Here is a 21,834-nt window from a genome sequence, read left to right as displayed (position 1 = left end):
GGCTTGAAGATCATTTGAAGAAAGTGTATAAATAGGCTAGAATTCAAGTTATTCGGGGAGCTTCCTTTTCTTAGTTTTCATAGAGCTTTCCTTTTAGTTTTGGATATTGAGTGAATTTTAGTTTCTTGGTTTCGGGGAAGGAGAATTCCATTCTCTTCCTCTTAATTTTAGTGCTTTCAATTTCAATTACTTTGTCTTGGATCTTGGGTTGGAGAATTGAAGGAATTCTGTTTCAATCTCATCCTTGGATTTCTCTGTTTCTTTACTGCTTACTTGAATTTAATTTTCCGTTAATTGCTCTTCATCTAATTTCTTTGCAATTTACATTTCCCTTGCAATTGTTCTTGTTGGATCTAGGAAGGCATTGAGATCTAGACTTGGTTTTCTAGTCTCTGGGTCCTGAGATCTAAATTCCAACTTTATATTCTGTTTAATGCTTTCCATGCTCATTTACTTTTCTGTTTAAGATCCGGTTTGATCTAAATCATTCTCTACTTCTCTGCTTGTTGCAATTTTACTTTTCCTTGTTTAATTTCTGCAAATCCAACTCCCAATTCCCTTTACAATTCAAGCCATTTACATTTCCAGCACTTTAAGATTTTGCAATTTACATTTCTTGCAATCTAAGTTTCTGCCATTTAATTCCTTGTTCTTTAAGATTCAGCACTTTAATTCCTGTTCTCTTTAATTTCAATGCAATTTAAATTCTGCAACTCAATCTATGTGACATTGTTTGGGTGTGCATATTGTAATTGGTTTGCCTATGTGAATAATTATGTTTACCTGCTAATTGCTCTACTTGATGTAACTGCTTGATTATGTTTGAACCTTCTTACTTGTGTTTGTGACTGAAATTGAGTGGATTGTGATGAATTGGACATTGATTAAATTGTTTGGGTCGAGGGTCATGTTTGGTTTGTGTTTCTGGTTTAATAAAGTATGAAAAACTAAACTGGTTCAACATAGACTTAATGAACATATGCTTGGAACAGCTTGGTCATTCATACTATCTAGGAAAAACTTTTAAAAAGGTTTTGCAATTTTGAAGAATTAACAAATTTTTCTTTTAAAAAGATTCTGGATTTTTGAATATAAATCTTTGGTTTTGAAAAGATATATAAGGCGGCTATTAATCACTGTACTTTAAAAAGTTTTATTTTTACATATCTTATTATAACAATTCTCTAACCCTATAGTGAGAACCAGCGAGGAAGATGTTCTCACTCCCCTACAGGTCTTTTTCTTTTTTAGGATATAGACGACAAAGTTCGGAAAAGCTTATTACTTTTCTGTTTACACGATATTTGTATTGTTTTAGTATTTGTGTGTGTGTGTGTGTGTGTGCAGACTACCGCCACATCTAACAGCAACCTAACCTGCATATGCATGCGGACTACCACCGCATCTAACTTCATATTTACTTTATTGTTCTTGCATCTGCACTTATTATTCTGACATCTCTCTACTCTTCTACCCCTTCTTCCCCCTTCCCTCCTTGATCCACTTCGGGACATCTGGTATCAGAGCCTGATGGGGAAGTAGGAATATTATTATTATCATTAAACTATCTCTGAAATTCATGGATCTGGGAATTTAGTTTATTGTTCATGTTCTTATTTACTGTTCATGTTCTTATTTTTTCATATAACTTAAACAATACTTTAAATCTGAAAGTACAGGCTGTTTAATCTTATCACTTAAAGGGACTGTAGCAGTAAGACCCTTGAGATTGGGCAGTAAGGCTAATTTGACGATGTTCCTGAAGGTGATAAGATCCGAACGTAAGAACTCCTGGTGGCTATGGATTTAAGGGATAAAAAAGAGTTAAAAACCCCAGATTAAAAAATTTGAGTGATAATTTAGTGATAATAAATATGTTCTTTCTGAACCAAAGGAGGGCAATGATATCAGATTTTATGAAAATATGTCTAAACTCTTCCGCTCTCTTTCTAGACGCTTTTCCTTTTCTTCTCCGTCTTCCTCCTCCACCTCTGCAATCCATTCTTCCTCCAATTCCCTTACCGAGAAAGTAGCTCGTCTTGAGGAACTTTCTCCCAAACACAATATCTTTGAGGAAGAAGTCTGCTTCGAAGATATCAATCAAGTCATTGACAATTGGGAAATACCCAAAATCCCTCCGGATGAATTATATGTCCCTGAGGAGAACAAAAGAAAATCAGACTATATCATCAAAATAGTTGAAAACAACATTCCTCTAGGACCAGATTCCGGTGAGGAATTCCATCATTTGACCAAGCAATCCGTCAGAGAACATGCCCGTCACTACAGATATCTCCACATAGTGTGTGTCCAAGTTGCCGTCAAGCCTCTCATCCGAGAAGGCTTGAATGCCTCCATCTTCATGTGTCTTAGAGATATTAGACACAATGACTTTCAAGACTCCTTAATCGGAACAGTTGAAACAAGTCTAGGACACGGTCCGGTCTACTTCAATTGTTTCCCAAACAAAACTGTCAGTTTGTTAGACATTAACATTCTTGACTCTCTTTTCCTAAACATTCGAATTCATTGTCTCAACATGAAGGAAGGATCCATTCCAACCCCTTTAATCTATAAGATTCAATACAAGGTTATGAACACTTGTAACTCTAGAGTCCTTCTTAAATTCCAAGATCGTAAGACCACTTTGTTTGTCACCGACATGACAAGGGCCAACGTCACGATCCCAAGGCTCATAAGGTGGGATGAGATTGACCTCCCCAGTCATGGTCAATTGACCGAGCCATCCCAATGCAACCTAGACAAGCACCTCTCTTGCGAGAAATAAAATAGGACGAATCAGGGAAAGTAGAGATTTTTTTTGACAGACGAAACTCCTTTTCTTCCAGATCTGAAGCAGGAACATCCAATGATTTTGCTTCAACAAGAAGATCTTTCTCCGTGACTTCTCAATCTCAGTTTTCAAAAATTTCAAAACCAGTACATTCTGAAATCAATATTTCAGGATTACAAAATAATTCAAACATTTCTCAAGCAGCTTATCAAACCGATGGTAAGTATTCAGATGATGATGTTGAAATAGAATCTTCCATTCTATCTCCAACATACTCAACTATGAATGATGCCCAATACTCTTCTATGAATAATGCCCAATGAGTAGCATAGAATTTGTTATAAATAGAGAAGCTTTACGTAAAAACCTTAAATCTGAGGAATATGACCTCCACAGAGAATGGTATTTATGTACGTATACAACTGCTCAAATTTCATCATTCAAAGAAAAGTATTACAAATTTTTAAATGATGTTAAAATGCATGTTCCTTGCTTTGAATGGTTTCATGCTTATTCAATCAAAAATAATATCGATTATCCTTTCAAAAACAAACAAACTTCACTTTCAGCAAATGTCATTTCAACTTGGAAAGTTAAAGATGGGAATTTAGTAAAATCTGAATTTCCACTGAAAGGACCTTTTGTTATTTCAAATACGGAAGGACATAAACCAGTTATAGCCTCTCCTTTCAAAACCAAAAATATAAATGAAGCAGTCACCCCGAAAGATATCAAAAATCTTATTGAACAGGCAAATTACACCAACAGATTTTTACAATGTTTGGGTGACAACCTTTCATCTTCAGGATCTTTTTTGCCTTCAAAAAACACACATGAAACCTCTATTTCCAAAACTATTGAAAAACCCCTTTTCAAACCTTTTAAAATGAGTAGCAAAGCAAAACAAAGTCTTAAAACCTCTATTTTAAAACAACAGTCTAGTGATTCAGAAGTCATGCAAAGGATTGATCAACTTCTAAATAGTCTTTCTACTGTCCCTGAAACTCTTACAAACTCTGGTGAATCTACCTCTCGGATTCAAACTCGCTCATCCAAAGCCATTAATGCCCTTGGCCATAATTCTAATGAATCTTCCTCCGAGCAAAGTGATGATTCTGGCAAGGCGTCCCTCAAGGTCAGCCCTATTATGACCAACTATCTAACCAAGTGGAAGGGTTTAACCAAACCCTCTATACATGGTTATAATCGAGTATCTGCTCTGGATCTAGGTCTTGAAGAAAAAGAACTAGGTTTTGTCAGCTTCAATGCCAATAATGTCTATGAATGGAACATAGACGGCAAAACCGAATCTAACATCATGAGTATGCTTCAGCATATGACTATGGTAGGCACAGCTTACCAGGCTACCCATGAAACCTCCGAAGAAGCAATAGCTAATGTTATTGTTTCTGGGTTCAGTGGTCAACTCAAAGGATGGTGGGATAACTACCTTTTCGATAGCTAAAAACACTCAATATTTTCTGCTATCAAAGTTGATGATCAAAATGAACCCATCATTGGTGATGACGGAGAACCCATCCCTGATGCCGTTAACACCTTAATCTTTACCATAGCCAGCCACTTTATTGGTGACCCATCTCTTTGGAAAGATCGTTCTTTCGAATTACTTTCCAATCTAAGGTGCAAAACTTTGTCCGACTTTCGGTGGTATAAGGACACCTTCCTTACTAGGTTCTATACCAGAGAAGACAATCAACAACCCTTTTGGAAAGAAAAATTCCTTGCAGGACTCCCCAAATCCCTAGGAGATAAAGTAAGGGACAAAATTCGTAGCTTAACTCCAAATGGGATAATACCCTATGATGAGTTTAGTTATGGCCAGCTCATCTTTTTCATTCAAAAGGTTGCTCTGAAGATTTGTCAAGATGATAAAATTCAAAGGCAACTTGCTCGTGAGAAAACCCAAAATCGTATCGATCTGGGAACTTTCTGTGAACAATTTGGTCTTTCTGTTTGTCATCCAAGAAAATCTAAAAGACCATCCAATCGAAAAATTTTTAAACCTATTCCTGAAAAGAATTTCAGAAGATCCAGAAAAGGTTTTCAAAAACCCAAAAATGAAAAAAGTTTTCAAAAGAATTTCCAAAATCACCCATAAAAAAAACCCTATTATTTGCTATACATGTAAGAAACTAGGACATATTAGCAAATACTATCGGTTAAAAGGAAAGATTAATAATCTAAACCTTGATCCTTTGATTGAGGAACAGATTAATAATCTTTTGATAGAAATTTCTGATGAGGATTCTGACCTAGAATCTTCGGATGATATCAATAACATCCAAGTAGATGACATTGAATCATCCTCATATTCAGATGTCAAGCAAATTAATGTTTTATCCAAAGATCAAGATCTCTTATTTGATGCTATTGAGGCTATTGACAATCCAGAACAAAAAAAAACTTTCATTTGAAATTGAAAAGATCTTTGCAAAAGGAGAAAAAACCTAAAAATTTAGTCCTTAGCAATAAATATGACGTCAAACCTATTTTCAAAAAATTAGAAAAATAAGTTATTCATCCCATAACAATCTAGGATCTTCAAACAGAGGTTAACAACCTTAAGAAGGAAATCCAGGAAATCAAAAAAAATCAGGACAATCATCAAATCATTGTCTTGCAGATAATGCAACAAGAAGAGTCTGATGATGAAGAGCTTGATTCTCTTTTAAACCAAATTGAGTGTTCTAAGAGACAAGAAAATAAAATTTCTAACGACAATAAAGGAAAAGAAATTTTGAGAATAATAATTGTATTCTCTTTTATGAAACATCGTGTTCATATCCGAATTGTCGTTAAAGATTTTGTTTTCGAAACCATTGCACTCTTTTACTCAGGTGCAGATTCAAACTGTATTAAGGAAGGTCTAATCCCCACAAAATATTTCGAAAAATCTACTGAACGTCTTAGCTCAATAACGGGTGAAAGGCTAAGTATCAATTTTAAACTAACCGATATTTTTGTTGAAAAGGGTAATCTTAGAATTCCCACCGAATTTATTATAGCAAAGAATATCAAAAATGATGTAGTCTTGGGGACACCTTTCATAATCCTTTTGTTTCCGTATCTAGCAGATTTTTCTGGACTAACCTCTTTTGTGGGAGGACAGGTAACTTTCTTTGAGTTTCTAGACTCGCCCAAGAAGAGGTGTCTAAACCTAATTGAATCCAAAACCAAACAGATTTGCTTTTTAAAAGAAGAAATCTTTTTCAAAACTCTTGAATCACAACTTTCTAAACCAAAGATTCAAGATAAAATAAAAAATCTTTCAAATCAAATTGAAGAGTCTATCTGTTCTGATTTGCCTCACGCCTTCTGGAACAGGAAAGAACACATTGTTGATCTTCCCAATGAAAAATATTTCAAAGAATCAAAAATCCCTACAAAAGCCCGCCCCATTCAAATGAATGAGCAGCTTTTGCAACATTGTCAAAAAGAAATTAAAGATCTTTTGGATAAAGGATTAATTCATCCTAGTAAGAGTCCTTGGTCCTGCTCTGCTTTTTATGTTAATAAACAAGCTGAGATAGAACGAGGAACTCCTAGACTCGTTATCAATTACAAACCTTTGAACCAAACTTTGCAATGGATTCGTTATCCTATCCCAAACAAAAAGGATTTGCTTAATAGATTAAAGTCTGCAAACATCTTTTCAAAATTTGATATTAAATCTGGTTTTTGGCAGATCCAAATCACAGAATTAGACCGATATAAAACAGCATTTACAGTTCCATTCGGTCAATATGAATGAAATGTAGTGCCTTTTGGTATGAAAAATGCCCCTTCTGAATTTCAAAAAATTATGAACGACATCTTCAACCCATATTCAAACTTTGCAATCGTTTATATTGTTGATGTCTTAATATTTTCCCAAACTTTTGATGAATATTTTAAGCATGTTAAAACTTTTATGTACATCATCCAAAAAAAATGGTCTTGCTATCTCTAAATCAAAAATTGTTCTATTCCAAACAAAAATCCGTTTTCTTGGTCATATGATTTTCCAAGGAACTATAACTCCAATTGAAAGATTGATTTTGTTTGTAGAAAAGTTTTCAGATTATATCCTTGATAAACCTCAACTCCAGAGGCTCCTAGGATGTCTCAATTATGTATCGGATTTCATCCCAAACCTTAACAACCTCATTAAGCCTCTCCATGATAGGCTTAAGAAAAATCCTCCACTATGGACAGACAAGAATTATGATATTATCAGATTTCTTAAAACCAAAGTCCGCGATCTTTCTTGTCTTTACCTACCTGTTCCTCATGCATTCAAGATAGTAGAAACAGATGCATCAAATTTAGGATATGTGGGTATCCTAAGACAAAAATTGTATGATAAAGAATGTATCATTGCATTTACATCTAAACATTAGAATAGCACTCAACAAAACTATTCCACAATCAAAAAAGAGATTTTAGCCATAGTTTTATGCATTACAAAATTTCAATCTGACTTACTCAATCAAAAATTTTTAGTCCGACTTGATTGTAAATCAGCCAAAGATATTTTACAAAATGATGTTAAAAACCTCGCATCAAAACAAATTTTTGCCAGGTAGCAAGCAATTTTAAGTATTTTTTATTTTGATATTGAGCACATCAAGGGTAACTCAAACTCTCTCCCTGACTTTCTCACACGTGAATATTTGCAGGGAGACAAGCAAGGTTACGATAATGCCTAAAAAGGCAACTTTAGCCTCGGTTAGAGGCAGAGGCGTTCGCCTAGCCCTACAAGGGCCAATCAAAAAATTAGGGTCTAGCACCCCAACTGGGTCATCTACCCAACAATCTACCAAAAAATCCTCCAAAAGCCCAGCCCAACAAACAATTGAACCAACAATCAACCAATCCAAACAAACTAAGGCAGACTATGCCTTCCCAATCGAAACCCTCCTGGTTCTATAGGACCAAGGCCTTACAAAACTCAACAAAAAAACTTGGGCTGACATTTGCAGTGAGTCAAATGAAGAAATTGAATTAACACAAATGATATCCCAAATGGCCAACCAAAAAATAGTCATACAAAGACCAAAAGAAAAAGCTATTATCCAAACACCACAAACATCCTTAATTACCACCAAAACACAAAAGCCCCAAACTAATTACAAGCCCACAAACAAAACCTCAAACATTATCCATATGGAACCTGAATTCTGGGACAACTCACCAAACAAAGTCATCCCAAAGATTTTTCCCACTAGATTCCACTTCAGGCCATTGGCACCCAACAAAACCCGCCAATTTTACGAATTCATCCTAATAGATACTGACTCAGTAGCTATTAAACATTACAAAGACAAAACCAATCTTGATCTTATAACCCATTCAACCATCCAAATCCTCAGAATTTTGTCCCCAAAGCAATTTGGGAACAACCTAAACAAAATTCAAAAATTTTCTCAAAATTATGACCCAATAGGTTTTAATTATTGGGACTACATAGAAGCCTGGACTAAAATATTTTGGTTCCAAAATACTCAGCACAGACATTCATGGTTAATATATTTTAAAAGAAAAATCAATTATATTTTTCCAAATTGGTTCTACCAATGGTGGGACTTCTTTGGGCCAATCCCAGAGATTCTACCCTCACCTATGGATGAAGGGTATAAACTTTTCCAATCAAAATTTAAAAGTCAGGAAACATGTATTTCTGTAATATTAAAATTCTTTTTAACTTTTTCATTGGCATGGGTATTCTCATGGCAATAAAAATTGCAAAACCTGACCACCCAAAATCCTTTCCAATCCTGCAAAGGCATGGTTACGTGAAATTGTGGCCTCAATTTGATTCATCCATGGTCTACCCAGAAAAGGTCAAAGAATGGTTCAAATCCAATCCCGATAGTCAAAAGATTTCGGATCCAGAAACAGTTTTGTTTCTCAATCAGAAAGCCCAAATTGTCGCAGCCCTTGCAAGTGCTCAATCAAAAGAAACTCTAACAAAACATTTTCAGCAAATCATGCAAATGATCGAAGAGGATAAAAAACACAAAGAAGATCCAACCTCATCAGCAGAATCTTCAAGCGGTTATAAACAGAATGAAGATGACTACTTTGGAATTGACCTAGGGGAGGATTAGTCTTTAATCTTGAAATTTATGTAATCACAAAATTTATAATCATATCAACTTGTACTATAGAAATAGTACTGGTTAACATAACCTGTACTGTAGAAACAGTAGAAATTTCAATTATAAAAGGAGGCCTCGTTCTCATTGTGAGGTACCCTTCAGTTTTTACAAACATAGAGAGAAGTTAGTGAGAGAAGCTCTGAGAGATCCCTTGTAAGCTCTCTAGCCCTTCTTCTTCCCTCTTCTTTCTTTTCAATCATTCAATAAAACTTTAATTCAGTTCTTCATTTCTGTGTTTTTATATTTACATTTCTGCATTTGCATATGTGTGCGGACTACCGCCACATCTAACATCACACACTACAACATTTTCAGGTTGAGGCAACATTTAAAAAGTGTTGCTTAAAGACTGATAAAAAGTTGCTTTTAATCTATGGCAACACTTTTGGACCTAAGGCAACGTTTTTGGGCAGCGTTGCATATGCAGCCGTTGCCTTAGATCAAGGCAACACTTTTTTGTTTCAAAAGCAACGCTTTTGAAAGCAACACTTGGTAAGTGTTACCTTTGGTTGAAAAACAACAACACTTCAAAGGTGTGTTTGAGACAACACTTTTGCAGTGTTGTCTCTTCTCTCATATTTTAGTCACTACTAAAAAGTGTTGCCTATTTACAATAAAATGAAACTCTTTTACGTGTTGCTTATAAATTGAAATTTGCAATCGTTTTAAGTGTTGCCTATTAGTTTTGAATATGCAACCCTTTAAAGTATTGCTTTTTCTTTTAGATATGCAACCTATACAAGTGTTGCCTTTTCTTTTGGATATGCAACCTATACAAGTGTTACTTTTTCTTTTGGATATGCAACTATACAAATGTTGTCTAATATTCAAAATATGCAACTAATAAAAGGGTTGCTTTTTTGATAAAAAATAAAAATTATTTTTGTAATAAAAATAAAAAAAATAAAATTTACAATAAAATTTTTTGTTCATACATATGTAATTATTTTAATTAATAAATAAATTTGTGCACAATAGAAAAAAATTATAAAAGAGACAAAATAACTAATAATAAAATTCTAATTAAAATAGATATTAAAAAGTTCAATTAGTATTTCAAATACATGTTCATCAATAATTCTCAACAAAATAATAAAATTCTTGTCTAACAATAATTGTCATAACAAAATAGTAATTAATATTTATCAAAAAGATATCAATCTACTTGCATATTTTATATACATGCTTGACTTTGTTGGAACATTTTGATAGTGTGTGGATCCAGATGTCAATCTACTTGCATATTTTATATCCATGCTTGACTTGTCTCATATGCTAAATCTACAAATAATACACAACAAAAAATAAGCAACTTATTATTAAAACTGAAAAATTAGAATAAAAATTTCTTTATGATATTAAATACTATAGATATAAAAGCAATAAATAGGTCTAAAAAACTCTTAATGTGGCCAAGGTGATTCCGTTGAAACAAAAGAGATATATGCAGAGACACAATCAATGCAAAAAATGAAAGCTTAGTCAATGTCATGAGGCCAAAGTCTAAAATTTAATCAATTTAGCAACAAATTCCACATCTAGCTACATATATATGTTCACTAAGATCTAACGAACACATACTAAAAGTCTTCTCATTAATGATTTTATTAAATTTAAATTCATCTTAGAGTAGAGTTAAACGCCTTGAATTTTAGCTCAAGCATTTTAGCTCTACCTTCAAACAAAGGATTCTTTTTTCTAGCATTTAAATAAATAGAGAATTCATTTTTCTAGCATTTTGGCTCTACATTTTCTGTTTTATCATAAGTGGGAAAGAAAAAGACACTTAATAAGTAAGAATTTCATATAAGGAAAAAAAATCCACTTTCCGAAAGAGACTTCAAAGGCCTAAATTGTAAAGCAAAGTAAGGTGGGTGGGTTAATTCTGATGAGTTTAGAAAATACTGTTTGTCGGACCCATAACCCATTACCGTGTATATAAATGTTTGAAAAAAGCAAAAGCAAAATAAATCAAATAATTTTTGGCAACCAAGCAACAAATTTAAGGCAGTTCTACTTCAAGATTGTGATAAAAGCATACTTATCAGAGCAGTTCTACTTTAACTCATTATGATTTACAATAACAGCTTGTGTTCCTGAATCAAGCTCTTTTCCTTTTCATCCAGTTCGAGTTGCAACAAACACATCAATTTGTGACGGGTCTTCTTTGTTCTCATTCATCTCACGCTACAAGTAAGGGAGAAGAGTATTAAAAATGGCCAAAAATAATATTTATCTTGTTTTAAGATGGTCATTATACAAGATAAAATCAGAAATGGAGGCCTAATTTAAGGTGTTGAGATTACAAGAACCAAATTGCGGTGTGTTTATCCATGTGTATAGCTTCAAGTTTTGTTCTTTCTTCTAATGGACATACATAATGGCATTGAGACACATATAGAGTAGTAGTAAAAATAGCACTAACCTGTTGCCAAAAGAAGCATGCAACTCAGTGATGATGGTTTCCTCTTCAATAGAGATGTTTCCTCTTTTGAGATAAGCTCTCCAATAGTTGATCCATTTCAATCTAAAACTCTTGCCACATCTTAGTAACCCTTCATGATGAAGAAGAAGAAGAATAAGAGGCTGATGATGAAAGAAATGAAAAGAATAATAGAGATGGAAGCATGCATATATACCAGCATTGTTAGGCAAAGCCCTCCAAGAACCTTCTCCATTGGCTTGAATGTAGTTGGTCAAGATTTAATTTGATCCTCCTCTTTTGTCCGGCGGCCTTTCTTGAGTTCCACCTTGTCACAACAGGGAGCCCTTTCCATCTTTCTAGTTATGCCTCCTGCAACTACAATAATAATATAATAAAATTAGAATTATACAAATTTAGGACAGGAAGGATCGCAAAGTGGGAAACAAGTAACAACAAATAGTATGGTGGCTAAGGTTAAGAGTGTGAAAAATGGGAAACAAGTAACAACAATTCCTACCACAATTTTTGCCACCAAGTCTAAAAACACTTTACATGAACACAAATCTAGGTGGTTTTCAACAAGGACCAAGAAATAAAAGCTAGATAATATTCATCTCTGCATCCAAAATCACGGATCCACAGGACTCCCCAAAAGCATTAAAAGCCTGTAACAATAATAGAAGATCAGGGGGGAAAGTTATGTTAGTAATTCCAACCATTTTCTTTAATTCCAACTCTGAATAGTGCTATGTTTTTTCCATTCCAAATAATAATAATAATAATAATAATAATAATAATAATAAAGGTTTAGGGAATAGTACCAGAATAACATACATGCTTTTAGAGTCTTCCAATCAAAGAAATTTCGCTCCTTAATTAGAGATAATTGACAAGTAATAAAAGTGCACTTCTTAAATATTAAAGTCTAAAAACCAATGCCAGCCAAGTCAGTTTAAGAAATCATATAATACAATAATCAACCGTTTCCGTTTGAATACTAAACTCTAATTTTCTTTTCCCTCTTAAAGAGTTATATTTAGAGACCCTACTAATGCATTCACTTTCAAGCATATATGATAGTAGTAGTAACGTATCCATTGTAGCTGCAAACACCATTCTTGGTGAATTAATATACTCCAAAGGCACCTTGTGACTCAAGAAACATGAATCCTGTTTGTAGTCAAAAAAGGAGATAATTTGAGTCAAATAGATGGAAGTTAATAATAAAGCACCTTTGTTTTCCTCTGTTCGTGGAGGACTTTTGGCAAACACTTGGTGGGTAGCCAAATAGATTTTGAGTCATGGTCATGTGTTAATCATAATTCAGCTGAAAGTAAAGAAATCAGAACACTTAGGCAAAGAAAAATCACCTTTTGTGAACGTAATTGGAAACATGGCGAAAAACTTAGCGCTAACTCAATTGAACTGAAAGAATTCCCAGCCAACTCCAACACCTGCAATAACAATGAATCCACTGTTAACTTTCCAAATTGAGATTCCACCAATAATTAAATTCCAAGCCCTAAAATTGCCATCATTTAGTGATTAAATCAGGTAGATAAATATATCATAACAATGAAACATTGTAGTGATTTTATAGGACCAAAATTAATTAAGCAGTAATTTCTCATCAAAGAAGAAAAAATTGCAGAACCAAAATTTCTCATCAACTTTAGCCATAAGAAAATAGAACAGAGCAAGGAGCCAACCTATGATGCACCACGGCGGTGCAGAGCAGCTCAGCACCCAGTCAGGAGCCAAGAAGCTACCGAGAGCAGAAGGCGACGAGAAAATTGGAAGCGAAAAGACCAAAAATAAGAAGCTTCAAATGTGAGCAGCGATGAACAGATGGCGATGCGATCAGGGACGAAACCAACGGCGAGGTGAGGCGAGCAGCGACGAACACGATGGAGACGCCAACAGCGACGAACCCAAAATACAGAGAGAAGTAACCAACACAGTGTGAAGAACAGAGAAAGAGATAGAGGTTTAAAGTCCTTCCATTAAGAAGAAAGCAACAAGATGAGATGAACTATGTTGAAAATTAAACAAAAATGAATGATGATCATCAGATAAATATGCTCAAAAATATCAAAAACCTTTTATGTCTGAATTAATTATTAGTTCCACAATATAGTGAGAAGCATGATTATTCTAACCAGTTTCATTTTCTATGTAACTCATATACCAAATATCCATTAGGGACATGCAAACAAATCCAAACAAGCACTTACAAAACCTACACTATTTGACTATAGCATTGGAACTAACCAATACAGATAAAATAGTTACAACTTATAATAGTTACAGCATAGCAACAAGGTGCAGAACAAGCTAATAAAGATAACACCTAAAATTAATTATAAATAAAATCAAACAATTCATGCATGCATATAACTCATCAAGTCCAAGTAATCAAACAAACTAGCATCAAAAACTTAGAATTCTTATTATTATTTTATAGTTTAGAATTTAGACATAAACTAAAAGAACTTAGGCATATAACTTCCAACATCACAATCTTACCTGTTCACTGTGAACTTGTGGAAAGTACACAACTCGGTTTTGAACAACTGGTAAAGAAACAAGGGGACCAGCACATGCATGCCAAAGTTCTGAATCCAAAATGCACTTTTCTCCTGTAACGAACAACCATCACAATGCCATGAATATCCAACAGAATATTCATAACTGCCTTCAACAATCAATTTGGATGTTATTTCTGCTACAATGTTTGTACTTCTCCTCATATTTCTTGCTTAACAACTCTGCCTATAAAATAGCAGCAACTGAGAGTTTATTCTTCCAATTACTTAAACTTCAAATTAAATGACATATTTAAAGACAAAAGGAACATACCTCACATTTATCCGCAGATAGCCTTTCTGTAATCTAATTGAGTTACATGAAATTCCTGAAACATTAAGGAAAATAAAAACAAGGTCACATTTCTCACTATTTTTGCATAAGTAGCTACTTCTCCCAATTTAGAATACGAAGGAGTGGAGCAGAATTCAGCGCGAGAGAACGAAGAACAAGGTGCGAGCAAAAGAACATAGTGGAGCAGAGCTAACCTCGACGCGAGCAGAAGAACATGGTGGAGTAAAGCAGAACTCGACGCGAGGAGAAGAACACGGCAGAGCAGAAGAACATGGCGGAGTATAGCAGAACTCGGTAGAGCAGAGAGAAACGCAGAATGCGCGCATCAGTGTTGTGAAACTGGAGAAATTGTGTTAGGGATGGGATTAAGGATTTAGGTTTATTCATGATTTTGATTCTAAACGCCATCCAAGCGTTCGTCTGGGAGAGATCGGAGACCAACGCGCCTCTGCAATCAACCATGAAACTCACACGCACCACCCAAGCAAGCCTCCATGGAGCTGGTGCATCCTCTTGAAAGAACCTTCCAGGACAATAGCGAGAGAAAGGAATGCAGAACACGAGTCAATGTAGTCAAATTGGAGAAATTGAGCTGGGGTTAGGATTTTGATTCTAAGATAGCAGGATTTGAGTTCTGTTTCTAAGTAATAAACTAATAGGAGTGAGGAGTGATGAATCAATTATTGCTTGTGTTTTCTTTCCTATTTTTAGTTTCGGGGGAATTAAAATATTTAGAGGAAATTAAAATTTAGATGAAAAAAATTTAAGCAACGCTTTTCACTAGAAGTTTATTATATATTTAAAAACAACTCTTATAAAGCGTGATATATAAATATTATAAATATTGTTTGTTTAATTTATTAAAACAACATTTTTTATATGTTTTGATAAAAAATAACACTTATTAACAAAGTGTTGTATTAGTCTTATTTTTTTGTAATAAATTTTAAGTGATGTTTTTAACCACTTTAGACAACACTTTTTAAGTGTTATTTATTGCACATGTTGCAATAGCTCAAAAATGTTGTAGTGACACTAATATGCATATGCGAGCGGACTACCGCCGCATCTAACTTCATATTTATTTTATTGTTCTTGCATATGCACTTATTATTCTGGCATCTCTCTACTCTTCTATCCCTTCTTCCCCCTTTCCTTCTTGATCCACTTCGGGACAAGTATTGTAATTTTCATTGTAAGTATGGATTTATGTTTTTAAAAAATGGTCTTTAAAAAATACGGTTTAAAGTTTTAACCAGGCTCCTATTTTAGTATTAAATATTTTAAAAATTGTCCTAATATCCGAGCTATCACAATGGCGCAGCCGGAAGCGTGACATTTTAATAATTATAGTGTTACAAAAAATACTAACAAAATTTATGCAATTATGATTTTGAAGATAATTAAAGCATAACATTATTAAATTACTATTTAATTTGTAAAATAAATATACTATAACAAATGTTTAGATATTATTATAATATTTATATGTTAGTTCAAACTCTAAAATCCTAACTTTGAATTCATATGTCATATGTAGGACTATATGTTAGATGTATCTATTTAAAATAAAAAATTTCGGTAATTGTTTCATGGACGATGATAAATAATTAAATGATGATTTATAACAAAACTTAAGAAATCATTACAAATTTGTTTTAAATTGATAAATTTATAAAAAATATAATTTTTATTGAATTTGAATTAAAATACAAAATTTAGTTTTTTATTATATTTTTATTTTTATATTTTATTTAAATTCAAATAGAGGTATATATTTTTTATTGATATTTACATTTTAAAGGTTATAAAAAATAAAATAAATGATTAATTTAAAATTAAATAATATACATAGTAGTAAATTTGTTGTTTTTAACACGAATTAAAAAAATTTAAATAAAAATTCCTAATATATCCAATATTTTAAAAGAATAAAAATCAAATTATTTATTTTTTTGTTAAAACTACTTTGTCCAAAAAAAATTTATTAAAAATTAATCGAAGTATTACTAAAAAAATAAATGAACGAATTATAGTCTTAAAATTAATGTTTTCTAATACAAGCCAATTTTGTTTTCTTATTATATTATGCAAATTTTGAATATTTTATACGTATTCTTTCAAAACACTCAATTATTATTATTATTATTATTATTATTATTATTATTATTATTATTATTATTATTATTATGTTTAGCCCAAAAATAAAAGATTTTAATCCTCAAATATCAACTTTTTTATCATTAAATCTTAATTTAGTCATTTTATATATACTTATGGACCTGTGGGTCAGACTACAACAGTAGAATTAGATTCTCTAACTTTACAAAATGGTAATTTTTAACGTTATAAAAAAGGATACTCTTTTAATAAGTCTCTGCATCTCCTTGCAGCCTTCTCTTTTAAAATTTATCTCAAATTATATTCTCTCAATCTCTACTATCTATATTTTTAACAATAAATTTTAATGGCTCTACACACTGGCGTACTGATCTTCTAGTAAAAGAAGTTGTCTCACCAGAAATACTTCCACATATATAGAGAACCCACAATGACATCCGTATCAAAAGTTAAACATACTAATTTATATATGATGCACGCACATAATATAATATAACATATATTAAACTTAAACATTTGATATGCACACAGGGTAAAATAACATATATGTGCCGTAGTAATAAACAGAACTACAGAACAATGTTCAAAATATATAATGTTACTACACAATAATTCTAAATGTAAACGACGTACGCATATATATCGATTCAAAACAATAATATAATTGAATATTTTTTATGTCTAAATTATAAAAGGCTCTGATATTATTTATTAGAATAAATTATTTTATAATCTAAATCATCCATATTGAATTACCAAAAAATATATATTATAATGCAAAAATATATTTTTACTCATAAAAGTTAAAAATTAATAGAAGAGTTGTCTCAGTTTTCTTCAACCAAAATCTTTTTTTTTCCTAATAGGACGGTTGAATTGAGGTGATTATTTTATATTGGAGATCGAAACTCTGATCACTATTTATATTTGAGCATGACACTCATTAAATCCTAAAGTCCAAATAAAAATAATATCTAAAGCCTATAAAGATAATATCTAGTTTTATTCTCATTTAATTTCAAATCAAAAGTAATTATGACTTATTCAATTTAGCATTTAAAACAATAAATAAAATTATGGTTATATAAGTCATTTAACTTGAAACAATATAATTTGTGATTATAATTAATATATGTATGACCAACAAACAAATTAGGAAAGTAAATAATTTTCTATCATATACATTTTGTCATCAATATTTCTACCAGTCACTATCGTCGCTCCAATTACGTTGTTGCCAAGTTTGTTAATTATTAACCTTGTCCTATTGTATAAATCTGAAGTCTGGTCTATGTTTCGTGTAACACCCTACCACACAGAGCTTTACATCTACGATGTAAAACAGAGGTGGCGAGGCGCTACGACTTCTAAAAATAAACCTTATATATATAATATAGCTGAAGAAGATTTATTCTAGGAGCCTTTGAAGAAAAGTTTAAAATCGAAAACGGTAAAATGAAAAGCGCAACACTCAAGACACATAAACGATAAACGGAAAAGATAAAAGAAGCTAACATGGATATAACCGAAAAAGAGTTTCAAGGTACAAATATCTAAGCTCAAGACTCGGCTCGCGAAGATAAAAGAGTACAGAACCTATTTTTCCAAAAAAGTCTCTAAGAGGAAGTTAATACATCAAATACATAAGAAGTTGAGATAAAAGTATCTACATATATACATATATCCAAAATAAAACCCCAAAGACAAGGATCTCAGCTATCAGAAGCTTCCAGCATGCCTCAGCGAGGTGCCGCCTGTCCTGCATCTGAAAACCACAAATATCGTATGGAATGAGAACCGGGAGTTCTTAGCATGGTGAAGGTGCCACGTACATAAGATATAAGGTCTTGGGAATGTCACAGACAATCCTGGAATGCCAACACTCAGATTATAAAACTTAAAAGAACTAAAATGGAAACCATGAGTCAGGGTGGTTCTCTAAGGCTTTCTAAACTTAACCAATTCCTTAAATCTAACGAAAACTTAACTAGAATCCTAAAATCTCTCTGCCTTTCCTCCGTTCTTCAATCTCTGGTGAATTTACAAAGACAAACAAGCAAACAATGGCAAACACAGGTAGAATACAAGTAATACAGATAGCAAATATAACAAATAGCATATTATAATCACTTAGGCAATCCCAATTAATGCACAAACAAGCAATTCAAACAATATGCAAATGATGCATGCTTGTCTTATGTTTCTGATACCATAATGGAACACCCTACCACATAGAACTTTACACCTAGGATATAAAATAGAGGTGGCGAGGTGCTGTGACTTCTAAAAATAAAAACTTATATATATAATATAGTTGAGAAGATTTATTCTAGGATCGTTTGAAGAAAAGTTTAAAATCGAAAACGATAAAACGAAAAGCGCAACACTCACGACACATAAACGATAAACTGAAAAGATAAAAGAAGCTAACATGGGTATAACCGAAAGAGAGTTATAAGGTACAAATATTAAAGCTCAAGACTCAGCTCGTGAAGATAAACCGGCCTAAGCACATAAGTATATATACATATATATAAGAGAACCCAAAATAATTCCAAAATACAGAGTACAGAACCTATTTCTCTAAAATAGCCTCTAAGAGGAAGTTAATACATCAAATACATAAGAAGTGGAGATAAAAGTATCTACATATATACATATATACATATATCTAAAATACAACCCCAAAGACAAGGATCTCCGCTATCAAAAGCTTCCAGCATGCCTGATGAGCGGATAATTTATACGCTTTTTGGCATTGTTTTTAGGTAGTTTTTTAGTATGTTTTAGTTACTTTTTCGTATATTTTTATTAGTTTTTATGCAAAAATCATATTTCTGGATTTTACTATGAGTTTGTGTGCTTTATTGTGATTTCATTATTTTCTGGCTGAAATTGAGGGACCTGAGCAAAATTCTGATTCAGAGGCTGAGAAAGGACTGCAGATGTTGTTGGATTCTAACCTTCCTGCACTCGAAGTGGATTTTATGGAGCTATAGAAGCCCAATTGGTGTGCTCTTAATTGCATTGTAAAGTAGACATCTTAGGCTTTCCAGCAATGTATAATAGTCCATACTTTTCCCGATATTTGATGACCCAAACTGGCATCCAAACACCCACCAAAGACCCCTTTTTCTGGCATAAAACGCCAGAACTGGCACCAAAGCTGGAGTTAAACGCCCAAACTGGCACCCAAGCTGGCGTTTAACTCTAAGAATGGCCTATGCACGTGAAAGCTTCAAAGTTCAGCCCAAGCACACACCAAGTGGGCCCGAAAGTAGATTTCTGCACTATCTACTCATTTTCTATAAACCTAGTTTACTAGTTTAGTATAAATAGCACTTTTTACTATTGTATTAGGGTCTTCTTCCCCTATTTTTGAATTCTTATGCCATTTGGGAGGCTGGCTATTCGGCCATGCCTAGACCTTTTGTTCTTATGTATTTTCAACGGTGGAATTTCTACACCTCATAGATTAAGGTGAGGAGCTCTGCTGTTCCTCATTAATTAATGCAAGTACTATTATTTTCTTTCAATTCATGCCTACTTCTTCTCCAAGATATAATCTCATACTTAATTCAGTTAAGTCAGACTGAAGGGGTGATCCGTGACAATCACCCACTATTTTCAGTACTCGCTTAGCCAAGATCCGCGTGCCTGACAACCACAAGCGGTCTACATGATGTTCAACGTAGTCATTGGACGCCAGCTGGAGTATATTCTCTTGGGTCTCTGATCCATGCATTTGACTAGCATCTCCTGACAACAGAGTATTCAAATCAGTGAGATTAGAACCTTTGTGGTATAGGCTAGAAACAATTGGCAGCATTCCTGAGATCCGGAAAGTCTAAACCTTGTCTGTGGTATTCTGAGTAGGATCTGGGAGGAGATGACTGTGATGAGCTTCAAACTCGCGACTGTTGGGCACAGTGACAGTGCGCAAAAGGATCAATGAATCTTATTCTGACACAAGTGAGAACCGACAGCTGATTAGCCCTACGGTGAGAACCGTAGCCGGACCATTTTCACTGAGAAGACGGATGATAGCCATTGACAACGGTGATCCACCAACTTACAGCTTGCCATGGAAGGGAGTGCGCATGATTAGATGGAAGCAATAGGGAAGCAGAGGTTCAGAAGCAACAAAGCATCTCTAAACGCTTATCTGAAATTTTCATCAATGAATTACATAAGTATCTCTATTTTATTTTATGTTTTATTTATCTTTTAATTATCAAAATTCCATGACCATTTGAATCCGCCTGACTGAGATTTACAAGATGACCATAGCTTGCTTCAAGCCATCAATCTCCGTGGGATCGACCCTTACTCACGTAAGGTATTACTTGGACGACCCAGTGCACTTACTGGTTAGTTATGCGGAGTTGTGAAAAGTGTGATCACAATTTCGTGTACCAATGCCTCAGCGAGGTGCTGCCTATCCTGCATCTGTAAACCACAAATACCTATATAGAATGAGAATCGGGGATTCTCAGCATGGTAAAGGTGCCACATATAAAAGATATAAGGTCCTAGAAATGCCAGAGACAATCCTAGAACGCCGACACTCAGATTATAAGACTTAAAGAACTAAAACAGAAACCATGAGTCAGGATGATTCTCTAAGGCTTTCTAAACTTAACTAATTCCTTAAATCTAACTAAAACTTAACTAGAATCCTAAAATCTCTCTGTCTTTCCTCTGTTCCTCCATCTCTGGTTAATTTACAAAGACAAACAAGCAGACAATGGCAAACACAAGTAGAATACAAGTAATACAGATAGCAAATATAACAAATAGCATATTATAATCCCTTAGGCAATTCCAATTAATGCACAAACAAGCAATTCAAACAATATGCAAATGATGCATGCCTGTCCTATGGCTGATAAGTCTTATCTGTCGGTTATCAAGCTAAACCTTGGACTGTCCCCCGTTGCGCATCCCCATGAGTCTATGCATAGGTTTTTCTCTTCTCATTCATAATTCATATATATATAAAGTTGCTCAATAGGGGTAACCTTCCCAGAAATTTATAAGTGTCCGGTCACCTCTTATGACGTAGGGTCAACAGAGTATCAAGTCTCAATCTGGAACACGTGGTGGCAAGCCACAGTACTTTACCTAGGAAAATGCGTATCTCAAATAATCATTTCATATTCATTCATATATATTTCGTAATCATTCATTATGTCCATACATCACTTATACATAACTCATCATTTTCCGGAGCAAGTGGGGCGAAACCACAACCCTTACGTCTACCCAAGAGGTACGTTCTCATATGCCCAGGAGAAATAAAAGAGGGGATCCTAACCTCCCACCATCTCACTGGGGGCGATTTTACAATACCAGAAGGAACAAAGAAGTGGATCCTCACCTTCCACCATCTCCTGAGGTTGCACTTTCGAGAAAGTGTACTCAGATGTAACATTTATTCTTTTCTTTAGGAA

The 21,834-nt window shown here is 33.6% G+C and overlaps 2 long non-coding RNA genes across 2 annotated transcripts; both read right to left on the bottom strand.

Annotated features, from left to right (window-relative positions):
* Nucleotides 1-10,178: 10,178 nt before the first annotated feature.
* Nucleotides 10,179-12,171, bottom strand: LOC127740595 (uncharacterized). The gene is made up of 4 exons (XR_008001180.1): nucleotides 11,898-12,171; nucleotides 11,381-11,510; nucleotides 11,035-11,142; nucleotides 10,179-10,236 (listed from the first exon to the last, which is right to left on the bottom strand). It is a non-coding gene; the product is annotated as an uncharacterized LOC127740595 (long non-coding RNA).
* A 397-nt stretch (nucleotides 12,172-12,568) lies between these two features.
* On the bottom strand, nucleotides 12,569-14,914 carry LOC107459375 (uncharacterized). The gene is made up of 5 exons (XR_002366032.2): nucleotides 14,455-14,914; nucleotides 14,240-14,294; nucleotides 13,907-14,152; nucleotides 13,090-13,377; nucleotides 12,569-12,834 (listed from the first exon to the last, which is right to left on the bottom strand). It is a non-coding gene; the product is annotated as an uncharacterized LOC107459375 (long non-coding RNA).
* Between the last annotated feature and the right edge of the window lie 6,920 nt (nucleotides 14,915-21,834).

This window comes from Arachis duranensis, chromosome 7 (assembly GCF_000817695.3).
Source record: "Arachis duranensis cultivar V14167 chromosome 7, aradu.V14167.gnm2.J7QH, whole genome shotgun sequence".
NCBI classification, from domain to species: Eukaryota; Viridiplantae; Streptophyta; class Magnoliopsida; order Fabales; family Fabaceae; genus Arachis; species Arachis duranensis.
This window is presented reverse-complemented; position numbering and strand designations above follow the sequence as displayed.